The sequence below is a fragment of the Canis aureus genome, chromosome 17 (genome assembly GCF_053574225.1).
Source record: "Canis aureus isolate CA01 chromosome 17, VMU_Caureus_v.1.0, whole genome shotgun sequence".
Taxonomy (NCBI): domain Eukaryota; kingdom Metazoa; phylum Chordata; class Mammalia; order Carnivora; family Canidae; genus Canis; species Canis aureus.
In genome coordinates, this window is record NC_135627.1 from 61,183,362 (window position 1) to 61,202,117 (window position 18,756).

An 18,756-nucleotide genomic window follows, 5' to 3' on the forward strand; every position below is an offset into this window, starting at 1 on the left:
GTGCTTACCAGGTGGAAAACACGGCACAGCTCCCTTTTCTCACCTCATGGAACCGCACAGAGTCCCAGGCCGCCCTGGTGCAAGCGCCGGGAAGCCTCCCGCGGTTTGCGGGTCCTTGTCCCCCAGGCCAGGCCGCGCCCAGAGCGCTCCGCCGCCGTCCCTGCCCCCCTCGCTGTCCCTGACCCCCCACCCGAACTCTCTGTCTCCTGGGCTTCAGGGGGTGGGGTCACTGGTGACCTAACGATCCCCAGATGCGGGCCTGTCTCCCCAGGAGTCCACGGGTCCACTGCTGATCTGCCACCTTTCACGACCCCAACCCCGACACTGGGACGCCCGGGGGCTCAGTGGGTTGAGCATCCGCCTCTAGACTTCGGCCCAGGTCATGATGTCAGGGTCGTGGGGTCGAGCCCCACGTGGGCTCGGTGCTCAGCAGGAGTCTGCTCGGGAAGCCGGCCTCACCCCCCTCACCCCAGCCCGGCTCACATGTTCTCTCCCCCAAATAAATAAATAAATCTTAAAAAAAAAATAATATCCAGGTGGAGCCTGCAAATGGCTCGTCGCAGGGCTTTGGTCACTCCCTCTGAGCGGAGCCAAACTGGCGACTTCCTTTCCCCCAGGACTCACTGGGTAGGATCAGGAACGATTGGGGATCAGAGCTTTGATGGAAAAAAGCAAAACCCAAGCAAAGCAAACCAAACCGCAGCAGCAGCAGAAGAGGCTGCGGAGGGGCTGCCCGAGCCAGGGCCCAGGGGAGGGCGCGGCGTGGGGAAGGCCCCGGCGAGGGGTGAGTCGGGGTCAGCCTGCTCCCCGCCAACAGAAGTAACTCCCGGCCCTCGTGCCTCGTCCGTGTTCGTGACGTGCCCACCGCCCTCCTTCCAAGGGGCTCCTCGCGTGGGTGGAGGCTCCTTAAAGGGGAGACACTGGGGACCGGAATGCGTGTGGGGCGCAGCCTTCTAAATACGGCGACAAGGACCTTGGTGACCCGCGTCCCCGGCCAGAGCGGGCCCGTCCCTGGAAGCTGACCGGCCGGGCGCGACACGGAGTCACGGGCGGCTCCGGAGGCTCATGAGCCGCATCCCGTCCAAAGGCGAAGCTCACAGGCTTGGAACGAGCAATGTCACACGTCGATTGCACGTCAAGGCTGAGAAGCCCTGGCGCTGCTGAGGGCAGGACGTCGACTTTTACACATTGGCAGAGCATGGAAGGCCGTGATCGCTTGATGAGAAAAACATCGTGTGGGTTTTACAGGAGGGGGCAGGGCCGCGGGGGGTGGTTCTGCCGAGATGCCTCCGAGCCTGCGCCAGGGAGCCGCGCTCTGCTTGTGCGGCCCGTCCGTGGCCGAGGAGACGCCCCATAGACGCCCCCTAGCGCCTGCGGCCCGACCTTCCAGGCTGTGGGCACACGGCCCCCGGGAAGCAGGCGGCACAGCGCCCCGCACAGCAGAGGCCTCAGGAGGCCTGGGGTCGCGGCTTCCGACGGAGCCCTTGGCTTGGGTCAGCGGGCTGAGCCCCCACCTCCACGCAGCCCCCCATCCAGTAACATTCACTCAGCAGGTGCCTGTGGAGGGCCCGCCGGATGCAGCCCGGGGCCCAGTTGTGGGGAAACCGAGGCCGGAGGAGCAGCACCAGGGGGAGACCTGGGCAGCACAGAGACCTCCGGAGCCAGGACACGCAATGGCAGGCCCAGGGCTGCGGGCAGGGCGACACCCCCCGCCCGGGGAACGCACAGGCACGGACCCCAGGGCTGGCTGCGTGGGGCCACAGAGGGTCAAGGTCGCGCAGAGACGCCATACCCCACTCGGGGCCTTGGGGGGCCAGAGCTGGATTGGGGGGCCCAGGCCCACGGCATCCCCGGGAGCCCTGACAGGTGAGCTGGGGAGGGAGGTGCGGGCTTCAGGGTGGCCTCGGTGACCTTCATGGGAGTCCCTGGTGGTTGGGGAGAACGGCAGGGAGGCTGCGGGGTGGGCGGGGAGTGAGGAAGGGGAGAGGCGGGGGGCACATCCCACTGGTGGCCAGGACCCGGGTGTCGGCGCCAAAGGCCCCCAGGCCAGGAGCCCTCGCGAAGGTGGTGCTGGTGCTCGTCCCCACACACGGACGTTCATGAAGGGGGGGGCCGCTGCTGAGGGGCGGGAGAGCCCTGGCTGCTCCCACGGGAGTAAAAATGCTGTCGTTGCTCAGCCTCCCGGGCCACCAAGGCCCCAGCCTCGGGGTCCAGCAAAACCAGTGTCCCTGGTGCAAGTCGACCCAGCTTGCTCCCTGCTGCCCCATCCTAGGGAGGCCCCTGCCCCCCTCTTGGGACCCAAGGGAGCACCTCTCCCAGCAGGGAGACCCTAAGTGTGGGCCTGGGGCCTCCCCTCATAAAAGCATGAAAGTGCTTAATTGGGATTTTGTATTTAAAATTCCCCCAAATGAGGGTTCGAGGTGCTGTGAGTGATACCCCTTTAAAAACACCTGCTGGAGCCCAGAAGTCATGATCAGGCCTGGGGCCGCAGGGCCGGGGGGACTTCCAGGCACAGCGCTGGCTTCCAGCCCAGGACAGGGAACCCGGAGGGTGTCCCCACAGAGCTGGGGGCGGCGGCAGTGCACACCCCACCCCGGGGCAGGGGGCGGCCCGGGGACAACGGGACCGTGGCCCGGAGCTCAGCTCTGGGAGGGTTTGGTGCCTCACCCAATGCAGCGTTGCCAGCAGGCTGGGAGCCAAGGGCCACTGGGTCCTTCCACTCTCGCTCCTTAGCGGGGCGGACAGAACTCCCGGGCTGCCGGAGGCCAGAGCCTCCCCAGGGCCCCAGAAGCCTTCTGCATGGGGTAGCGCAGGTGATCGTGACCCGCTTGCGGCTTGGGGAGCTGCAGACTGCACCAGTCCCCGCTGGCGCCCACAGCCTGCCCTCTCACCCCAGCCTCCCGGTCCTGCGGGTTCAAGTGCCCCAAGAAGGGGGGAGGGAGGCGCTGGGCTTGCCCAGGGAGCCGGGAGGCTGCCGGGAGTAGCGGGAGTAGCGCACTCTTGACAGAATCATCATTAGATCGCTGGGAGAGAGCCGGGAGACAAAGCAGCTCCCTGAGGATTTGGTGCTCGATTAGACCGCTCCCCACCTCCCCACCTCCGGGACAGCCAGGCAGCCAGTAGGCAGGGCGGGTGACGCTGCTACTAGGACCCGGAGGGAGAGGTCACCTGTGGGCTCAGCAGTGCAGCTTCTGACTCGATTCTGGGTCAGGTCGTGACCTCAGGGTCGTGGGATCCAGCCCTGTGTCCGGCTCCCCGCTCAGTGGGGGGTGGAGGGGATGATTACTTAGAATAACAAGGGATTTTTTTTTTTAATCATAAAAATGAATACATCAGGGCAGCCCAGGTTCGAGTCCCACGTGGGCTCCCTGCATGGAGCCTGCTGCTCCCTCTGCCTGTGTCTCTGCCTCTCTCTCTCTCTGTCTCTCATGAATAAATAAAATCTTTTTTTAAAAAAGTGAACACATCAGTCTTACTGATAAATATACAGCTTGACTACATTTTAAAAATGCAAACATCTCTGTGGCAAACCAAAACACGAAATACACAACCAAAAAGGAATTTGCCAAACTGGGAGTGGGAGACTTGCAATAAATGTGCCCAAGGAGGCTTATAAAGCAAGCTTAAGAATTAACGATCCCAAAAGAAAAATGGGCAAAGGACAAGAACAGGCAATTAGCAAAAGAAGTACGAACGGCCAATAAACCACCACCGGCGACACCGACTTCAGTATCACACGTTAACAAAGAAACGCAAAGGAAAATAAGATGTTATGTGTCATCCGTCAGTTTTGCAAAGATCACTCACATGAGAACAGTAGGAAGTAAAAAAAAATAAGCACTTCCCGTGCTGGTGGGCATATAAATTGCTACAATGTTTCTGGAGAGTAATTTGGTTAATCTATATGACAGTCTTAAAAATGCTCACACCCCAGGCCTCCATCACTTCACATCCAGGGACCCACCGTACGGCGAGAACCAAAGTGGTAAACAAAATGTGTGTACAAAAGCATTTATCCCGGAGTCATTTTCAATAGTGAGAAATTAGAAACAAGCTAAATCTCCCACAATAGGGGGTTAATTAAATAAATCATGGAACATTCATCCAAAGGAATAGATTCCAAATAGAAGCGACATTTTAAAGGATATTAACTGACACGAGAAAACATTTGAAGTATGACGTTCGGTGGGAAAGCACAGGACTGAGCCTGACAGATGCCGTGTGCCTCCAAGTGGGAGGCGAGGACATGCGTACACAAGGGCTTAGAGAAAACAGCAAAAATGTTAACTGGTTATTTCTTAAGGATGGAATTACAGGGACGCCAGGGGCTCAGCGGCTGAGCAGCTGCCTTGGGCTCAGGCCTGACCCCGGGTCCTGGGATCGAGTCCCACATCGGGCTCCCTGCATGGAGCCTGCTTCTCCCTCTGCCTCTCTCTCTCTGTGTCTCTCATGAATAAATAGTCTTTTAAAAAAATAGTGGAATTACAGGAGAGATTTTTATTACTCTTGTATATTTTTCCCCCATTTTCTAAGTGAATACCTATCTATTTTATGATTGGGGGGGAAAAAAGGTGATCTTGAGTAAATACTTCCTCCCCTACCCCACCCCCCATATACAAAGTCCCACGACGGCACCTGTAGGTGAGCACAGATCCCTGAGTTTGCCTACGAGCCAGGACCCGGGAAGCAGGGTGGCCTAAGGGAATGAGAGAAGAGACGTGTTTGGCAGGAGGGGAGTGAGGAGGAATAAGGGAGGGAACGCGGAATGGCGTGGAATGTGGAGTGACGCTGAGGCCATCCTGGCCTTCCTAGGGCCGGGGTAATACTCTAGCATCCATTAGTTTGATTTTTTGAAGAGATCAGAAGAGTCTGGGCACCTTGGGGTCCACTCTCCAAAGTGGTAAAAGGAAACCCAAGGGAGACGTGTGATGTAGCTGGAGGACGGTCCTTCCTTTTCTCAGCGGCTCCTTAGGGGAAGGGCAGTGCAGAGGCAATTCTGGGATCATGATGAGGCCGCAGGAACCACAGGAGCCCTGTGAGGCCCTGGGGCTGGCTGTCATCTCTTGTGACCTCTGTCCCCTTCCCGATTTTGCCCAGAACCATAAGGGCTCTCATTTGGGGTTAAGAGTCCCTCCGGGACTGAAAGGTTGCTGTTTTCTCCTCCATTGGCCGTTGTGCACCCCCCGCCATCCTGGGGGCAGGGGGGCCGGGAAGTGACCCACCCCTGCACAGCACAGCGTGGGGGGCGCAGGTGCATTCATCCTGCACCAACTGACACTTGGCAACACCTGCTACCACAGGCACGTGTGGGCTGATCCCCGCTCAAAGTGGAAGAAAGTACCGTCTCCTTCCGGGGGCTCACTGACGACCAAGAAAAGGCCCCAAAATAACCATAATAAATAGTTACGCTTCTCACTAAGACATGGACTCACCGCATGCCAGACATGGACCAGACCTCGTGCTGAAAGCTCCGAAGCTCTTCCTGTTCTCCAGGTGTCCTTGGATTTTTTTTTAAAACTTCTTATGAAGAAAATTTAATGCCATGAAGGATGCAAATATGATCAGGCTAAAGTCCAAGAGCCCGAACAGTTGACTGATGTTTTCCTGATGCTTCTGCAGTGTCCTCTAGGTCTCTGTTTATTTTGCTAAATACAAGTGAGAAAACTGCTTGTCCTCTGTGGGTAGCAGAGCGTTCGAGTCTTCAGTGAGCTTAGTTTTATTGACCTTGGTCCCTGTGTTACTGATCTAGAGACTACGGTTCCCATTCCCAAAGAAGGGCAACCAGGGCCAGAAGCCCCGTTTCCAAATTGCGCCTCCACTGCCACCACCAGTCCCGCGCCCAAGTGACGACAGTAATCCTGCTCGACTGTCCCTTGCAGTCAACCTCCTTCCAGGAAAATACCATTTGTGCAGAAAGCTCAGTCCCCGAGATCTCCGATTACAAGGGGTTGGCTGGGCAACCGAATCCTCAGGAAGGTGCTCTGGGGTTGCATGTGGGCCAGGCTGTCCAACAGAAATACGTAATTTAAGTTGTCTTGAAAGCAGCCACATTTTTTGTCTTGAAGGCAAAGGAAAAGAAACAGGCAAATGTTAATAATATGTTTTCTTGAAGTCAGTATATTCAGAATAGTCTCATTTCAACATGCGATCAATATAAAAATCTTAATGAGGTGGTTTGCTTTTTTGTTTTTTTTTTTTTTTTCAGACCAAGCCTCTGAAATTGACTCATTTTCACACGTACAGCACACTAGGATTCGGACTAGCTACTTTCCAACGCTCCATAGCCATACTGGACAGTGCAAGACCAGACCTTGGCCCAAATGGGTATTTGGGGCACATGAGAAACTGTTCAGATAGAACAACAGCTCAGGTCCACGCAGAGCACCCGGGGGGGGGGGGGGGACAGACACATGCCGCCCACCTGGGTGCCCTGGCCCCCTGGAGGTCCGCGCTGTGTCACTGAAAGAGAATTCCTGCGGCAGGAATTCTCTTGGACCCAACTTTGTATTTTTATTTTTTTTCAGAAACTCTAATTATTCTAATACACGCACCCCCAGATCTACAGAGCTCAGATGCCCACGTAACCATTCCATGACAAAAGGAATATCTTCATCCTCCGGTGGTACCTGTGCGGTGGGTGGCCCCCTCCTGCACCCACAGCGCACTGGGTCTCCTCTTGAGGCCCGTGAGTAAACCTGGTGGTGTGAGCAGGCCTCACATAGGTGCTCACGGAGATGTTGTCATAAAGACCCATGGACATACCCATGAGTCCAGATCCACATGGACAAAAGGTCATGTGCACAAGGTGTATCCTCTACTTGTATTTATAAAACTTACCAGAATATTGATTTATTCTCCTGCTTGAAATCGTCAGCAAATCTCCACATTTTCTTGGGATCAAAGCCACAATGTGCATGAAGATGTTCTAAGATGTTCTAAACCAGAAAACAAAAAAAGAAAGAAAGAAGAAAGAAAGAAGAAAGAAAGAAAGAAAGAAAGAAAGAAAGAAAGAAAGAAAGAAAGAAAGAAAGAATTATAAAACTTTTTAGGGCAGCCCGGGTGGCTTAGCGGTTTAGCACCGCCTCCGGCCCAGGCTGTGACCCCGGGTCCCAGGATCCAGTCCCCTGTCAGGCTCCCTGCATGGAGCCTGCTTCTCTGCCTGTGTCTCTGCCTCTCTCTCTCTTTCTCTCTCTGCGTGTGTGTCTGTCATGAATAAATAAGTAAAGTCTCAAAAAAATAAAGCTTTTATAAAAAGAAACAAGCTAGCATTTTTTAAAAATTAAATAAAATATAGTACATTATTTTAAAATAAAACAGTTTGGAATAATACAAAATGGAAAGTGACAGTCTCTCTCTCCTCAGAAGTAAACCATCGCTCACAGTTTCTTGTTAGTCATCCGGAAATACTTTAAGCACATGCAGTAGTTATATACATATATTTAAAGCATAATGTATATTGTGTATATTAAGCATGATATGCATATTATAAATATGTACCTCTTTCCATACAAAAAGGATCAGACCATACATTGCTCTGCAGCGTTGTTTCTCACTTAACATATTTCAGAGATTAGAAAAAAAAAACTTTTATATAAATCTGCCTAAATCCAAAGCTCCCTTCTGCGATCGTTTAGGGTTTTTTTTTTTTTTTTTTTGTCCATGTTTTGCTCCCAAGACCCTATCTAAGGTACATCATGAGAGGACAGCTTCCTCTGAGGCTCAGTTCTTGTTATGGTGTTTATCAGCTGCCGCCTGCTGTGCCGGTTCCTGCAGCTCCCGCGCTCAGTCCATGTTGACGGAGGAGACGCGTTGAACCCCCGCCCTCGTGGTGCGCGCGGCCACGCGTGGAGATGTCCACGTATGTCGGCTGTTCAGCCCTTTTTCTGTCCGGGCACAGGAATGGGCTGCTGTCCCCAGGACCCCGTGAGGGGTGGGGCGAGGCCATGCCCCTGAGCCGCAGTCCTCCCCGGCCGCGGCGGGGGGCCCACGGGCTTGGGGAAGCGCCTGTTGACCACGTGGGGCCTTCCGAGGCCGTGGGGGCGGCCGCTGGCTCCGTGACCTCGAGGGCAGCCCCCACGCGGCAGGACACGTGCTCCCGCTCCGGCCCCACCTCGTGGGGGCGCCTCTGTCCCACCCCAGGATGTACCTCTGCTCCCTCTTTCCAGCTCTGCCTCCCACGGCGGCGGGGTCAGCCTGTCCATGTCCTGGATCCTCTTCGTAAAACATGCCCTTGGGCAGCCCGGGGGCTCAGTGGTCTAGCGCCCCTGCGGCCCGGGGCGTGATCCTGGGGTCCCGGCATCGAGTCCACGTCGGGCTCCCTGCGTGGAGCCTGCTTCTCCCTCTGCCTGGGTCTCTGCCTCTCTCTCTCTCTCATGAACAAATAAATAAAATCTTAAAAAAAAAAGTGCCGCCCAAGGCGCAGCAGGCTGGGCCCCCGGCAAACGCCCCGCCCGCCGCCCAGATTCGTATTCCTGTTGCGTCCCGCAGCCGCACGGCCGCAGGTTACCCGCTGGACGGCGTCGCGGGCGGACGAGGCCCCGGTCCAACAGCTGCAGCCCGGCTGGCGGCGGCCCGCGCGGGGTTAGAGACCCTGCCCCGCGGGCGCGGCCCAGGGGGTTAGAGACCCCGCTGCCCGCGGGCCCTGAGCCTGCGCCGCCGCACCGGACGGTTGCACCTGCACCTGCGCCGCGACCACAGAAAGTTATCGCAGATGACAGCGGCGACCGCCTTGAGGAGCAGAGGCAAAACACCCCATTCTAGACGGAGACCCCGCCGCCCCGGCCCAGGTCCTCGCGCGAGGGGGCGGGGCGCTGCCGCCCGCCCAGGCCCCGCCCTCCGGCTCCGCTCCAGCCCCGCCCCCTTGGTCCCGCCCCTGCCCTGGCCCAGGCCCCGCCCACCGTCCCCCGCCCCGCCCCGCCCCCGCCCCCGCCCCCGCCCCAGGAGCCCGTTCCCCGCGGAGGAGGAGCGGCCGGCGGGCGGGCGGGAGGACGGCTGCAGGGTGAGGGCCCGCGGTCACGGTCTCGGGGCCCTCCCAGGGGCCTCCTCGCCTCGTCCCGCTGCCTGCAGCCCCTAGCGCGGCCTGACCGAGGCGCCCTCTCAAGCTCGTGTTCGAACACGGGATCCCATCACCCCCCTTGTTCAGAGGAGGAAACGGAGGCGCGGGCAGCTAAGCACAGCGCCCAAGGGCCCTCACAGGGGTTCGCGGGTTCTCCCCCGGGCCAGGTCCCGGGGCCCGCCCTGCAGGTGCACGGGCCCCACCTGCACGGGCCCACGCGGCTGTTTCAAGGCAGCGCCTTGATGCATCTAATGCTTTTTGCACGAGGGCCCGCCTCCTCGTGTCCCCACACGACACCGCCAGTCCTGGCTCCTGCTCAGGAAAGCCAGAGCCCCGAGTGGGGGCCCGTCTGAAGGCTCTGGTGAGGGGCTGGCTCCCACCAAGGCCTAAATGTCCCTTGTGCCCCTTGTCTCTCGGGAAGCCGGTGGGTCAGTTTGCGGCTTCGCATGTGATGCCCGAGTCCCCGTCGTGTGTCACCGAGGGAGGCTTCTTCCCTGGTGGGGACCCAGCACAGTCACCGGCCACTGTAACGTCTCTGCAGCAGGAGCCTGCTGTCTCCCAGGCCGCCCGGGCGGGGGTCAAGCCCGGCCACTGGAAAGCCCAGCCCCAGCTCTGGGGTGGCTCGCGGGGCCTGCAAGCCAGAAGCACCCACACTGGCCACTGCCGAGCAGGGGTGCAGGTAGCATCCCTAGCATCTCACGTAGCACCTGGCCCAGAGGTCTCGGAAGAGAGCCCCGGCCGCAGGGCCAGCTCCCCGGGTTGGCACTGCCCACTGCCCGATGATCTCACCTCCAGAACCAACCTCCAGCTCAGGCTTGATCTCAACAAACCAGGTGAACTGTGCCACCCGGTGGAACTCAACAAACCTGTGAGCTCTAGAGAGGGCTGTGGCTGGGAAGCCCCAACACACGCACGGGAAGGACACCTGAAACAGGCTTCCCTGGAATATGTACATGGGTGGTCGCGACAGTTAGAGCGACGGGTGTAGCAGTGAAGGCGACCCTGGGACCTGCTCTCCTGCCTCTATGGGCCGACGGATGGGCTCCGGGATAAGCTCCTGATCTCCGTAGGGGTCTGGATGAGAAGTGTTGGTCCTGGTCAGCCCTGCATCCCTAGCATCTCACGTAGCACCTGGCCCAGAGGTCTTAACCTGGCTGCGCTTTACACTTGCCTGGGTATGTTTTAACACCCCCACCCCCACCCCCACCCCTGGGTGAGTCTAATGCTCAGGCCAAGTTCAAAAGCCCTGACCTACATGCAGGGACTCGATTAATAGTTACTGAATGGCTGGATCCATAAATGGCACTCAGACTATTCCAGCAAAGACCATACCATCATCAGTCAAAGTTCATTCACAGGGGGAGTGCCTTGGCTGTGGTAGTCACAGAGTAGTCCTTAAGGAGCCTGCTTTCTTCGCTTAAAATAGCTCACTTTATTAAATGGGGTCCGTTTCCTGGGAGCCTATCAGCTAGCCACGTGACCAGCCCCTCTGCTCTCCCCTGTCCCCGCAGCACGTCACAGGGCCTCCCGTTGCTAAGATGCACGTGCTCCTCACCCTGACTTGGCAGGTGATTAAATACAACTCCAAATGGTATAATATTCCTCTGGAAAATGCCTGACTTGATTTGGAAATCTTGAAGGAAGAAAAAAAAAACCTGTCTCTGAGGATATAGAAAAGAGATACATTCCTAACCTATTTCTCCAACTTCTGCTGGAGCATCCCTTTTTCTGGAGGAGAGTCTCTGGAAAGACACTGGACTTTTCTAGCCAGCACAGTGCCATTTGGTGACCCAGGGCAGTTGAATTCATGCAGGAGATCTGGGGCATTTACCCAGAGGAGGACTTCAGCTGATTAAATAATTGCAGGGCACCTAGAGAGCCTTTTCATAAAGTCAGGATTAGGGAAGAGAAATCAGAGGCTAGGGGATCCCTGGGTGGCTCAGCAGTTTGGTGCCTGCCTTTGGCCCAGGGTGTGATCCTGGAGTCCTGGGATCAAGTCCCACGTCGGGCTCCTGGTATGGAACCTGCTTCTCCCTCCTCCTGTGTCTCTGCCTCTCTCTCTATCATGAATAAATAAATTTTAAAAATTTATAAAAAAAAAAAAAAAGAAAGAAAGAAATCGGAGGCTATCCCCAGCTGCTCTAAGCCCGGAAGCCGGACCCCAGGACACCAGGGAGGAGGACACACTCCTTCCCTGAAGAAAGCTCAACACACTCTTGTCTCCAGTTCCGGGGGCACTGATTCGAGGGTCCACAGACAAACTGCAAACTCCCTCCCTGCCCCAGGCCACCCCGCAGATGACAAGACAAGACACGAGGTGGGGATCACTTGTGGGGACACCTGGGGGGCTCAGTAGCTGAGCGTCTGCCTCCGGCTCAGGCCGTGACCCCGGAGTCCCGAGATCGAGTCCCCATGGGGCTCCCTGTATGGAGCCTGCTTCTCCCTCTGCCTGTGGCTCTGCCCCTCTCTGTGTCTCTTGTGAATCAATAAATAAAATCTTTAAAAAAATATACAATTCCACTGGGTGACTTAGATGCCCCCGGGGTTGGCTGGAACCAGTAACTGCTGCTAATGGTGTGTGGCCAGGCCCTGAGCTCTCCTGTGAACTGGGGAGGAGGTGAGGAAAGGCTCCTGGTGGCTGGCCCGGCCGCCTCCCGTGGAAGCTCCGTGCACAGCTGAGAATCAGCAGCTGCGCCGTCACAGGGGATCCCGGCCACCTGGCCGCGCTGGCTGGGCCGCCCCGCCCGGCCGCTGACATTGGGCCTTCTCCCCAGGGTGGGGCGGCCCCAGGATGGCCTTGAGGCCCAGCGGCGGACAGCAGGCTGCTCGCCCGCTTGGCTTCCCGGTGCCACCGTTCCTCAGCTGACCAAGCAGGTCTTCCAGGAGCTTGGACCTCCAAGTCCTTGGCTCCAAGTCCCCAGATGCAGATTCCCAGCCGCCCCTGGGAGCAGCCAAGGGAAGGCATGGTCGCTGGAGCGGGAACAGGAGGCCCTGGAGTGGGGGTGGGGGTGGGGGCTAACTGCAGGGTGGGCTTTACTGCGGGGGCCCTAGCCCTCACACAGCCCCTTCCTTCCTCCCCCCTCCCTCCCGGGTCTCAGGAACAATCCCAGCCTCTCCAGCTTTGCATTTCCTCATTAGCTTCCTGAACTTTCAAAATGATTTGGAGACTAACAATTTTGCATTCAAATCAGCTTTCTCGGACTGCCTGTGATCCTGGAAGTGCCCCTGTCAAACATAAAAATAAATAATCCTCTGATGGATTATTTTCCCTTTTTCCAATTTTGGGGGGAAAAGAAGAGGAGCCTAGGAGACCACTATCGTCGTGCCATTGTGGGGCAGGACAGGGACCCCCACCCCGCTGTCGAGGGGCAGTCCGGAGCGGGGGCCTTGCAGCCACAGCACCGCAGGCGAAGGTGGGAGCCCGAGAGAGCAGAGGCCGTGCAGGGCACAGGGTGTGTGCTGCAGGATTGGGGCGCTGCGGAGCACGGGGGTGGGGGGGGCAGATACGTATCTCACAGGTGGAGCCAAGCATGCCGAGGAGAGGCCTTTGCTGTTGGCACAGAGGGATCGCAGGGGGCGAAAGCAACCCTGGGGCCGCGAGCTGTTCCTCTTGGGCATCTCTCCTGGCCCCACTTCCCCGGGAGTCGCTGGGGGCCCTGGGGCAGAGGGGCTGGGAGTCGCCAGCCGCAGGGGCCCCAGGGCGGGCTGCCCCCCACGCAGGCGGCAGGCTGGACCCAGAGCTCGGATCCCTCAAGAGAGCCCAGAGATCCCCCCACAGTGGAGAACAGGGTGGCCCCTGCAGGTCCCAGGGGAGGCGCGGGCCGGGCAGCGGGCCACCGATCGGTCCTGAGCCTGGGCCACGTGTGGAAGTCCCTGCGTGGGGACAGCCCCGGCCCCTGGTCTCACGGCCAAGAGACCAACCAGGAAGGCTGGTCCTGTCCCTGCGCCTGGAACTCCCGCCACCCAGAGAGGAGCCTGCCCTCCGCTCCTGTGCTCGGCCGCGGCTGGCTGCCGTTGGGGCCTGCCGGAGGCTCCTGAAGCCCAAAGGAAGATCAGTAAGGAGGGCTTTGGGTCAAGCAACCCGGGTTTCAATCCGAGCCCTGCTCCTTAACAGCTGTGCGCTCCCCCGTGTTGACCTAAGCTTCCCGGGCCCCTGCGGCTCTTCTGCAGAAAAGGATAATGACTGCGACCTGCAGGGTGGCCCCGGGGATACGCAGGCGGGCATTTACTGCCGCACTTGGAGGAGATCAAGGGCTCAGCACATAGTAGGTGCTACCAATATTCCCATTACTAATAATGACATCGATACCCCCCACGTTCAAGACTGAGCTCCCGGTTTGCCACCCCCTCCCGGGGCCCACATCATTGGGGACTTTGAGAGCCTTTTAAACTAGAACCGAAGGTGAAACCGGAAGATTGGTTTTCCCGAACAAAATTGGCCAGGGGCAGGGAGGACCGCGGCGAAAGGATTTTTTTACAGGAGCAAGCGGTTCCTCAGAAAGGGCTAAGGCAGGACGCCGGGGGCTCAGTAGTTGAGCATCTGCCTTCCACCCAGGCCATGACCCCGGAGTCCCGGGATCGAGTCCCGCGTCGGGCTCCCCGCAGGGAGCCTGCTTCTCCCTCGGCCTGGGTCTCTGCCTCTCTCTGGGTCGCTCTGGAATAAATAAATAAAATTAAAAAAACAAAGGCTACAGCCCGGGAGTCCATGAACAGGGCGCTAGCCGGAAAAAGTCCTGGTGGGGAGCGAGCGAGACCCTCCCAGGCCACCACGGAGCCAGAAGAGCAGGCCCTGGAGGACCGCAGGACGCTGCCCAGAGGATGCCCTCCCTCCGGGGCGGGAAGCTGGGAGGCTTTTCTCAGACACCTGCCCGAGGACACCTGAGCCTCTGGGCGGCCACGCTGATCCCATTAGACCCCGAGGTTTGCTGAGGGCAGCTCCTGGGGGTTAAACCTCTTCCTCAAATGGCAGGCTGCGAGCCAGGCCGCGGGGCGGCTCATGCCCTCCTGCCCTGGCCTCAGCGCTCGGCCTTCCGCGCAGGAGCCGCCCGGGTCAGTCTGCGGTTAACGGTGAGCTTTGCCTTTTTGTATCCCCTGCGTCCCCTTCCTGGGGAAGCATTTTATCTTCACAAACTCAGTATCAGTCCCTGTTTTTCCATGCAGAGAGGAAATAAATGACTTGCCTAAAGTCACAAAATGGCAAGTGATAAAGCTAAAGGAGGGTTTCCATTCTCTCGACGCCCGGCCTGGGGCACCTTCTACTGCACTCCGATGCTCGATGCTCGGGGGTGCTCCGCTGACAAGCAGCGGTGGCGTCATGTAGGATCCCGTTGGAGATGTGGTCTTTGTCTACTGAGCCCACAGGTCCAGGTGCAGCCTGGCAGTGTGTGGTCACGCCCTCCAGGGGATTTTGATTCGAACCAAGTACTCCCCGTACCTGGGTGTCCTGAACCTCCAAAGATAGGAATCACCAAAGGGCCGGCCCCCAGGGTTGCTTCCCTCAATTTCCCAAATATGAGATCTGCGTAGGCCCCACCTACATCTGTGAGGGGCTTAGGAGTCAGGTTTGGTTTTCTTTTTAGTTGTCCCAGGTAATTTTGAGGTCCGGGCAAGCTTAGGGAACAGTGACTAATGCTGTTGCATACGAGGCCAGCTTCATAAAAGTCATGGCGTGCTGAGAAAAACCATTATAAACCCGAATTATGGGCTGTCACACTGGAATCAAAATAAGGAATGATCTTTCCCTCCAATTCACTAAAGGTACAGGAGCAGGGAGGCCCACCTGGATTTCCCCCCTGCTTGCCCGGGGCGGGGGCCTGAGCTCCCCAGTGGCTCCGTGTCACACGGGGACGCCCAGCAAACCGTGGCCAACGCCCAGGATGCCCCTTGAAAGGAAGCATTCGCTGCCATCCAGGGGGCAGGGCGACGGCTATGCCCCCCCATGGGCAGCCCTGCCTCCTGAGGAAAACATGCACCTGTTCCTAAAGGATGTGGGGTGAAGAGAAGGCAGCAGCAGCCCACCTGTTGATGGCAACTTGCCGGGCTGCTTGGGGACCGATGAAAACCCTGAGCAGGGAGGAGAGGGCGGCTTGCAGCGACCAGGCCGCAGGGGACCACCCTGCGGAGATTTTGGGAAAAACGTCTGTGTGGGCCCCAGTGCGGCCGGCTGGATCCGAACCTCTGGGGCCAGGGCTCCAACCTGCTCTTCTAACTCACTCCTGCCTTTACTCAGACTGAAGTGGGAGCCGCCGCATGAGCCTAATTAATTCCAAGGTTCAAAACCATCTCTGCGGCTGCCTTGGCCGCCCCTTCCCATCACGGGGGGGCAGGACCACCCCCCGCCAGTGACATCCCCCAGGGCCTGCCCGAGCTCACGCGGGGTGCACAGCCCACACCCGGCCGACAGCCGCGCTCCGAACCTTCCAGCTGGAGCACCGGGTCCCGGCCCACTAGCCGCGTTTTATTGGTGAGAAAAAAGCACACCCAGGAAAGTTCTAGGCCAGAGTGCTCAGCAGCAGTTTAGAGCTGCAGCTGAGGACGGCGGCCACCGGAGCCCGCCCTGGGGCCCGGTCGGTCCCTGAGTGTTGGGGCAGGACCTGCCCCCCTGCCCCTGCGTGTGCCCGCCGGCGTGACCCCGCGGGTGTCACGGTCGCGGGCGCGTCCCCGCCCCGCCCCGCCCCGCCCCGCCCCGCCCCGCCGGCCCCGCCCCGCCCCGCCCCGCCCCGCCCCGCCCCCGCCCCCGCCCGCGCCGTATTACTTGGTGTATCGGCGCATCCCCGGCGCGAGCGGCGCGCGGCGGCGGAGGGACCCGGTGGGGCCGCGCTCCCCGTGCCCCGCCCTCGGGAGCCGCGGCGGTGACGTCACGCATTACGTGAGCGCCGCAGCCTCGGGCTCCTCTGCCGGGCAGCGGGGCTCCAGGCCGCGGGCGGGGGTGGGGCGGGGACACTCCGCGCGTGCTTCCCGGGACAACCGTGCGGGGTAAAAAGAGGAGGCGCAATGACGTGGGAACGAGTCCCCGGTCTGACGGTCTGACGAGCTTTACCCCAGGGGAGGCTGCGCTGACTGGCGTGGTCCGGGCTCCTACATGCCTTATTTCATGAGGGGCCCCGAGTAACTCCGCAGGGACGAGCTCCCCTGTCCGGCAGGTGCCACGAGCCAGGTGGCTGCTGTGCACACGGCGACAGCACAGCGGCAAAGGCAGGCCCGGGCGCCCGCCGAAGAGAGAAGTCTGTCTTCTAAGTCGGAATTTTTTGCAACTATTGGGCAACTTCATGCAGCGCCAGGGAGGCCCCTCTATCTCCTCTAAATCTCCATCAGCCCGCCACCCCGCAAAGTCCAAAAAACATGCAATATTTTCAAAGCAAAGCATGGCTTCTGTGCAGATTAGATCCCAGGGAGGGCCTCCAGCCCCCTCCAGGCGTGTTGCAACAGCTGTCATTCCTGGCCGCATCGACCTCCGGCCCTAAGGGAGGGACGGGTCACTCAGTTAAGTTCGGCACAGGTGTACCTACCTGGCTTGCCAGACACGGGGCCACTCTTACGTAAGGCGTCCAGAGACCTGCTGGTTGCATGGGCTCATTCCTCTGATGTGAGACACAGGGTCACCGCTGTCCACCCCCTCCAGGTGGACGGTGTGTCTTTACTTCAGAATGACTTTTGAACTAAGCTTCTTCGGACCAATTTGTTCCTCTGCACAGGACTGCGAGGTTCCATGGCACGCTCTGATCCCGGACCGGGTGGTGAAAGGAGGTTTAAGCAGGGGCACCCTGTAAAGCCACCCAGCCGGCTGTGACTTCCAATATCGGTCTGCTTTGGCTCGGAGAATATTTTAGATTCCCAGAGTTACACAACCGTGTAACTTTGCGTCAGTGATGGAAAAGGTGTCAGTCTGCTCCGCATTCCTCTCTCCACATCAGGAAATGGGCTTTTGGCTCGCAGAGGGGTGAGGTGTTGTTTGGGACCACAGGGTCCACTGGGGGCACGAGCAGCCCCTGGAAGTAGAAGGTTGGGTGGGTGGTCGGCTCTCAATCTGGCGAGTGGCCCCGGGCATGCTGCACAAGCACTCAGTCCCCGCGTTCCCAGTTGTAGAGTGGGAGGGAGTACGCTCACCTCATGAGATCGTGGCGATGATGACACACTTTCGTAAAGACCTTAGCTGAACACCTGGTTTTGACCGAAGGGACCTGAAAGTGCTCACTTCCCTCCTTAAACTTTCTTGTCATTCCCTTCTCCCCTCCCACGACGGCCGTGCACGGACACTCAGTCGATGGTCCAGGAGTTCACGGCGCAGGCAGTGTTTATCCTCAGATCAGCAAGCGTCCCTGGGGTGCCATATACGCTGCGTGGGAGGATTTAAGCAAAGACAGCCCCCACTTCAGGAAGGCCTTCCACTCTCCCCCAGATGGCAAGGAACATACAACAAAAACAAACATTGATGGGAAAAAAACTCCAGGTTAAGCCGGAGTTAGCTGAGCCAGATTTTAGTCCTATTTCCGATTTCCTGTGTGACCTGAGCTGATAATGATAACATTTATTGAGGGCTTAACACGTGCCAAGCATTGGGATTATCTCACGTAATCCTTTTGGTGACCTAGTAAAGTCACTCCTGATATTATCCCCGTTTTACAGATGAGCAAACTCAGACTTAAAGAAGTGGGTCACTTAGCTGAGGTCATGGTATTCATGCCAGAGCCATACAATATGTGGGCCAGTCCCTTAGCCTCTCCGGGCCTCAGTTTTCTTTTCCCAGTGAAAGGGGAAGTCAGACGGCATGTGGGGTCCCTTCTAGCTCTTTCTATATTTAAAAAGAGAATTACATAAACATTTTAGAGAAGTTAGGCCCAAGGTGCCTAAGAGTGACACTGAGTGGGGGTGGCTGCCTCATTTCACGTGGGTAGAAAGACTCTAAAATATTTCTTAGGTGTCCCAGCTTCACATTTGCTACCCAATAAGCCAAACAAAGAAATCCTCCTCCAAAGCTTCCTTCCAGTTGATTTAGAGTCCTGAAGCTAATTTTGACCAATTGGAAGGAAAAGCTGAAGATGTGGCCTAAGGAATCATGGCTTGTCACACCACAGATATACATGATGGGAAGCCCACACTCACACACACGCGCGCGTTGGCACCATCTCCACCGAAGCTCCGGGCTGACTTCTCCAGCCCAGTTGTCATGGCAACAGCAGCTGCCAATAAGATCATGGAAGACAAGGTTATAATGGCAGCGGTGCCTTAATATTTTACCTAGCAAAACCACTTAGATAGTAAGAGGAAGGACCATAAATCATAAACTCACGGAAGGCCAGGCTCTGCTCCTTGGATGGGTCTGCGTGCACGTGGGGGTGGGACGAGAGGTGAGGGTGAAGGCGCAGGAAAGGAGGCTGAGGCAGGCGGGGGAGGATCTGTGAGGCTGAGCCCGGGGTGCTGTGCAGAGCCTTGCCTGCTGTGTGTGCATCAGCAGCCGGGCTCCCCCATAAGGAGTGGGGCTGGGGGGCTCCCATCCTCGATGAGAAGCCCAAGGCGACCCTGATGGAGGAGAGGAGCGGCCCAGGGGAGACCTACATGGGAGCCAGTGAGTGGCCCCGCAGTGCTCACAGTCACCCGCAGGAAGCCGGACCCCATTGACCAATACCTTTCTGGGGGTGCCTGGGGGGTCAAGGGGTGAGCGCCTGCCTTGGACCCAGGGTGTGACCCCGGGGTTCCGGGAT

The 18,756-nt window shown here is 58.2% G+C and overlaps 2 long non-coding RNA genes across 2 annotated transcripts; both read right to left on the minus strand.

The window, feature by feature from the left end:
• Positions 1-6,837: 6,837 nt before the first annotated feature.
• On the minus strand, positions 6,838-8,140 carry LOC144288132 (uncharacterized). The gene is made up of 2 exons (XR_013356134.1): positions 7,498-8,140; positions 6,838-6,935 (listed from the first exon to the last, which is right to left on the minus strand). It is a non-coding gene; the product is annotated as an uncharacterized LOC144288132 (long non-coding RNA).
• Positions 8,141-13,508: 5,368 nt separating this feature from the next.
• LOC144288136 (uncharacterized) lies at positions 13,509-15,318 on the minus strand. The gene is made up of 2 exons (XR_013356138.1): positions 15,074-15,318; positions 13,509-13,709 (listed from the first exon to the last, which is right to left on the minus strand). It is a non-coding gene; the product is annotated as an uncharacterized LOC144288136 (long non-coding RNA).
• Positions 15,319-18,756: the final 3,438 nt, after the last annotated feature.